This window comes from Netta rufina (genome assembly GCF_964035555.1).
Source record: "Netta rufina genome assembly, chromosome: 4".
Lineage (NCBI taxonomy): Eukaryota > Metazoa > Chordata > Aves > Anseriformes > Anatidae > Netta > Netta rufina.
The window spans coordinates 64,040,677-64,047,355 of NC_140127.1; positions in this window are offsets into that span (position 1 = coordinate 64,040,677).

Sequence of the window (6,679 nt, forward strand, 5' to 3'; positions counted from 1 at the left end):
TCTGGATGTAATCAAATCTCACCTTCCCAGGTACCCTTATACAACAGGTATGAGGCTCTGGAACTTGATGGCCAGGTAAATGATAGTGTGGTCTAAGGTCCATCATGGCTGGAAGGGTCACCCAGAGCAAGTCAGCCTACCCTCCATATCACCATCAGCTTTGTCATGAAAAAAAAAAAGAAGAGTTGTTGTCATAGGTGACTCTTTTCTGAAGGGAACAGAGGGCCCAATATGCCAACCTGGCCCAATACATAAGGAAATCTGCTGCCTCCCTTGGGTCCATTACCAGAAAACTCACTCACCTGGTACAGCCCTATGATGATTAATCTATTACTGTTTTTTCACATTGGCAGTGATGAAGTAGCAAAGAGAAGGCCAAGGTCAATGAAGAGGGACTTTAGGTCCTTGGGGAGATTGGTTAAAGGATCAGATGCACACGTATTTTTCCCTCTAACCTTCCAGTAGCAGGAAACAATATTGAAATGAGCAGGGAGATCTAGCTGATCATTATGTTGCTGAAAGGCTAGTGTCACTGACTTCTCGGTTGTGGGATGATCCATGCAACACCAGGCCTGCTGGCACTTGATGGTATACACCTTTCTCTGAGGAAAGAAGGATTTTTGTGCAAGAGTTAGCAGGGTTGATTGATAGGTCTTTAAACTAGATTTGAAGGGGTAAAGTGATAAAAACACGCTTGCCAGTGATAAGCTATAGGACAGCATGACAAAATTAAGGGAATGGATGCTAATGAGATCCCTCAGTCTGCTCCATAAGGTGCTGGGTAAAATGAAGCACATTTGAAATGTTTCTACACCAATGCACATAGCATTAGGAACAAGCAAGAAGAGCTAGAAGGTTTAGTTCTGTCCCAGAGCCACAACACCATTAATAAAAGTGAAACATGGTGGGACTAGTCCTGGGCCCTTGTCCTGAGTCCTGGAACCTGGGGCTGATGGACCATGACCACAGGAATGGCAAACTCCAACCAACTCTGAACTCATGCAGGATTTGATGCTCCAGCTGGATGCATATAAGTCTATGGGGCCTATTGGGATTTATTCCAGAGTACTGAGAGAGCTGGCTGATGTCATTTTGAGAGCTCTGTCAGTTGTTTTTCAATGATCTTGGAAATCTGGAGAGGTCCCTGTAAACTGGAAACTGGCAAATGTTGTTCCAATTTTCATGAAGGGCAAGAAAGAAGACCCTGGTAATTATAGGCCTGTCAGTCTCACTTCAGCGCTTGGTAAAATTATGGAGAAAATTGTTAAAGAACACATGAAAGACAATATAGTCATCTTTCCAATGCATCTGGTCACAGCCAACATCGATTCCCAAGTGGAAAGTCCTTTTTAACAAGCTTAATTTCCTTTTATGAAAAAGTTACCCACCTAGTTGACCAAAGGAAGCCAGTTGATTTAAATATTTTGGACTTCAGCAAAGCTTTTGATACCGTTTTTCATGGTATCCTTCTGGACAAAATGTCCTGCATACAGGACAAATATAGACAAATATATAATATATATATATATATATAATATGATATGATATAATAATATATATATATTATATATATATATATATAAAATATGATGGGTGAACAATTGGCTAACAGGCTCAGTTCAAAGGATTATAATAAATGGGGTTACATCAGGCTGGCAGCCAGTCAGTAGTGGGGTTCTGCAGGACTCTATTTTATTTATTTATTTATTTATAATTATGCTTTTATAAATGACTTGGATGCAGGACTTGAAGGTATTGCAGATGTTTGTATTGCACTAAGTTTGCAGATGACACTAAACTAGAATGAGCTGTTGACTCCATCAAGGGTAGACAGGCCTTGCAGAGAGATCTTGACAAATTAGAGGGATGGGCAATCACCAACAATATGAAGTTTAATGAGAGCAAGTATCAGATACTGCATCCGGGATGGGGCAACCCTAGCTGTGTTTGCAGAATGGGGGACAAGAGGATAGAGAGCAGCCCAACAGAAAAGGATCGGTGGGTTCTAGTTAAGGGCAAATTGAATATGAACCAGCAGCGTGCCCTGGCAGCCTAAAGAGCCAACCGTACTCCAGGGTGCATCAGGCTCAGCATGACTGGCCTGACAAAGGAAGTTTTGGACACCACAACATAAGGACATAAAACTATTAGAGAATGTCTAAAAGAGAGCTATGAAGATGTTGAAAGGTCTAGAGAGTAAGATATATGAGAAGTGACTGAGGTCCTTTGGTTTGTTCAGCCCAGTGCAGAGCTGACCGAGGGAAGGCCTCATGGTGGCCTGCAGCTCCCTCGCGAGGGGAGAGGAGGGGCAGGCACTGAGCTCTGCTCTTTGGGGACAGCGACAGGACCTGAGGGAATGGCATGGAGCTTGGGGACAGGTTAGGTGTTAGGAAAAGGTTCTGCACCCAGAGGGTGGTCGGGCACAGGGCCCTCAGCCTGCCACAGCTCAGGAAGCATTTGGACAATGCTATCAGACATAAGGTCTGATTTTGGGGTGGTTCTGTGTGGAGTCAGGAGATGAACTCAGTGATCCTTGTGGGTCCCTTCCAACTCAGGACATTCTATGATTCTATGAATTGTGTAAGGCTCATAATGGTGATACAAGCCAATTCCTTCCAGAGTATATTTGGCAGAAGAAATACCAAATTAATTAATACCTAGCCTTAACTAACCACCCTCAAATCATTTTATAATGAAAAAAAAAAAGTATATATTTGTCAAAACATCAGTACAATATAGGAAAGCCCATGCTTGTTTTGCATGCTGATGTTTATGGGAAGTCTGCTCTTTGCCTTGGCACTTGAAACTTTGCAAAAAGCATCATATTCTGGCCAACCTTTTCTACCTTTTCTCTCCAACTCCTTCCCTCCAAGAATGCTCTATACTCTGTTCAGCTTTTCCATCAAATTTTTAGACAGGCATTCACTCTGATGGAGAGGAAAGCAAAGTGGCTTAATTTGTTCTTTAAAAAAAGTGAATTTCCTCATGTTCAGGGTCTGTCCTAGTAAACCTGGCTTTGTCTCAAAAATTAGTGTTCTCTGTTTTGCAAACCTCACCACATTCACTGTTCAAAACAACAGTCTGTGTGATGACTGGGGAAATCAGCTACTCTAATGTTTCATTATTATAATGCAGCTGTTAAAGCAATTCCTTTCTGTTCTGTTCAAAGCTTTCTCTATCCTCTAGAGCAGAAATTTATCTGGAAAAAAAAATTGCTACAACTCCATTTATAGATGCCAATGAGCTGCTGTAATATTTGATCCATTTATTTTGATTGCATACATTCTCCTGAATACTCATATTTTTGTTCTTTCACCTGACAACTATGTCCTATGTATTTATTGTTTTAGTAATAGTGTCCTCTTCATCTTCTTATGATTTTTTTTTTCCAGACTGATTGTCAACTGGTATAAATACATTTAGGGTGAACAGTTAATCATGTTTTAGGATCAAGCCTCTCATGCTACTAATATGAGGATCTCAAAGTGCTGAAAAATGCTCACTGTTTTTCTTGCAGTAATATTGCAACTTTTTCTGAGACATTCAATTCTAAGTGTATTTGATCACCCCTTTTTTTGTACTCACACACCTAACTGAGCTTGGTGAATAATTCACAGATATGTTAGGTGAAAATTTTATTTAATTATTTTTGATAGCATAACTGAAGGGGGTGAATCCCCCACAATAGGAAATTATGACTTTCAGAGCTTTAAGGTCATCTCTTCTAGCCTCTAGTCCATTCATTTTCTTCTTTTCTGCAAATTGAAACTGCTATGAAAAAAAAAAATAAAAATCTATAACTCACTTCTATATCTGGTGTTTATTATGAAAGTGCTGTCATCTTCCATTTTGACCTGACTGATAATTAGCACATTTGTATCTTTATGGAGTCTTGAAGCAATATATGAAACATCAAGGAGGTAACAGCAAAGGTTAAAGATGCTTGGTGTCTTATGTTTATAACAGTGCCAGAAGAAGTTTTGTATATTTTTGAAGAGGAGATTGCTATTTCTTTCAGAGCAGCTGTATGATTTTATTTTTTCATAACAGCTCTGCATGTATTAGTCTCCTACAGAGCAATTTGCTTTATTTAACATGCCACAGAAAGCTACTGCTGTTGCATCAGGGAGATGGAATGCTTCTCTTAAACTGTAATGCCAATAATTGCTTTTGGACTTCCACACAAAGAAAGTTTTGGTCTTCAAACTGTCTGGAAGGGTTTGTCTGTAATTGCTGTAATGTACAATCACTCCTAGAATGAAAAGGAAAATGACATATATTTAGAAAGTTCAATAAGAACAGTGCAAACAAGCAGTGCTATTATCTAAGGCGGTGAACAAGCCTCATGTTCTGAGGCTGAGCCTCAGGAATTGTTTTATTGCACATGGTGAGCAGACACATTGTTAATATAAATGTATAATGAAAGCAGTTGGAGTAACCACAAGAACACCCTCTGAAGCATCCATGTTTGGTTAAACATATTTGTCTGAATTCATACCAGGCAACTGGGCTGATGGATTATTTATGCTTGGATTCTCCCCCTCCAAACTGATATACAGCAGAAGAGGGACATCCCATTTATACATAGAAAAGTTCATTACCTTCAACATTCAAAGACAATAAAAAGGCAAAATAGTGTGTATTTTCCAATCGTCACAATTGTTAAAACTTTAGATGTACTTTCAGGGAGACATCTTGGCCAAATCTCTCTACACTTAAGACACCTTCATAAGTTTGACTGACTTACAAAATGAAAGGCCCTGCTATTGACTTCAGCTGCCTGTATAAAAATATGTCAAAATTAACAATAACTAACTAACTAAATAAATAAATAAATAAGGATGCAAACAGAGAAGGAAGTTACAGGTAGGGAGGTAAGTCAACAGTGACCTAAAATTATCACTATGGCTTAACAGGATTTAATGTAGTTTCCTCAGAGTGGTGGGAAGCTGCCTTAACAGTCAGCTCTGGTTTAGTTAACTCTTAGCAGACACAACCTGTAGAAGTCAGAAGCTGGCTAGAGATGGGGGAGGCTGGGGACTCCTCTCCTGGTGCTGTGTAGCTGTAAAAATAAGTGGAAACCCCGAAGGATAAAGGAACAATTCAGCCTTCTCAACTACAAAACTTGATCAGATATGAAAAGAACTGTTAAAACTCTCTGCAAAATAATCTTCTGGGAGGGGAAGAAAATTTTTGCATTAGATGTTTGCATATGACTTCTGCTATTGCTTCATATTTTACAGCCCTTTCCACACATGAAATAATGATTTTCTTGTCATCCTGTTAATCGCTATGGAAAATAAATGCATTATCATAACTGATAAACTATCTTCAAGTAAGAAATATTTAACTGAGGCAGATGAATTTCAAGACAGACATCTATCATTATATTTTCATTAAAAAAAAAAAAAGTTCCTAGTATTAATACTAAAGAGAGAAAGAGAGAGAGAAAAAATCCTTAAAATTTACTTTTAGTAATTTTAGTAAAATATGTCAACATATTCCTGATAATATCAATGTATTTATGAGTGTTTTTTTTTTTTTCTGACATGCTAACTTCCAAAACTGATTTTTTAAATCAAGAATTTTTTAAAAAATGGTTAACATTGCCTTAATATGTGTGCAGCTCAGACCAGCTAATGAAGAATTCTACTGCTAACTAAATCTTCATTTCTTAGTGTTTTCTGGTTCCGCTATATCAAGGTGCTAAAAACAAAATATAGTCCTTAGGGCAATCTAGATACAGATCTTTCTGTGCTTGCACCTACAGAACAGATTACACTGGTCTTTCCATGGGTGCATGATGGAGATTTGTGTTTTAAGTACAATGAACTGTGTGAAAGTAATACCATTCTTAATTTTAGGAGACACTGCCCCAGTGCATTACATAATAAAGTTTAATGTTGAAATATGTTTATGAAAATGCTGTAGTTTGTGTTGATCAGCTGCTCACCAAGATATATGTATTCTTTAAAGCATGACAGAGCTAAAACAGGAACTGCAAGTAATTTTTCACTCTTAGCTTCTTTATTTGCTCTGATTAAGTGTGCCCCACTGCACAGATGTCCTACAGAAGGAATCTGAGAAGCAGAAAGTAGCAAGCATTTTTCTAGTTGAACTCTCCCTACTTTCCCCTCGGCTTCTCCTCATCTCCATCTCTGTCATCGCCTGGTCCTCCCCTACAAGCCACATCTCAGCACCCTTGTGCCCCACCACCAGAGCAATGCCTTGACCTTTGATGGTGTTTATTGATAACAAGTTTGAGTGTTTTGGCAACTGGCAAAGCATGCAGTGGCCTTTGTAAATTATACTGTAGATAGCTCTGCCTTCAGTTTTATCCTTGTAAGAGTGACTGAGGTACAGGGTCAGATGGCAAATGGTGACTTTGAGATGTGTTTTCTGTCAGCATTTGAAAACATCAGTCTCTGTGTGATCTCTGGTGGGGGAAATGTCTGAAACAGCATGTTTGTGTCTTCCTTATAGAAATGTTGTCATTTAAACACAAACGTGTTGTGTTCTTAAACTATTTTTAAGGTATAGAATTGGGAAAGATGTACTCAGAAATTGAAGTTATTCTGTAGGGGGAAGGGCCTAGGATGTTGTGAAAATAATTTATGTTTTGTCTACAAAAATTCAGAGAAGGAAGAAGGGGCGAGATGCTGTAAAAGTGTTGTAGGTT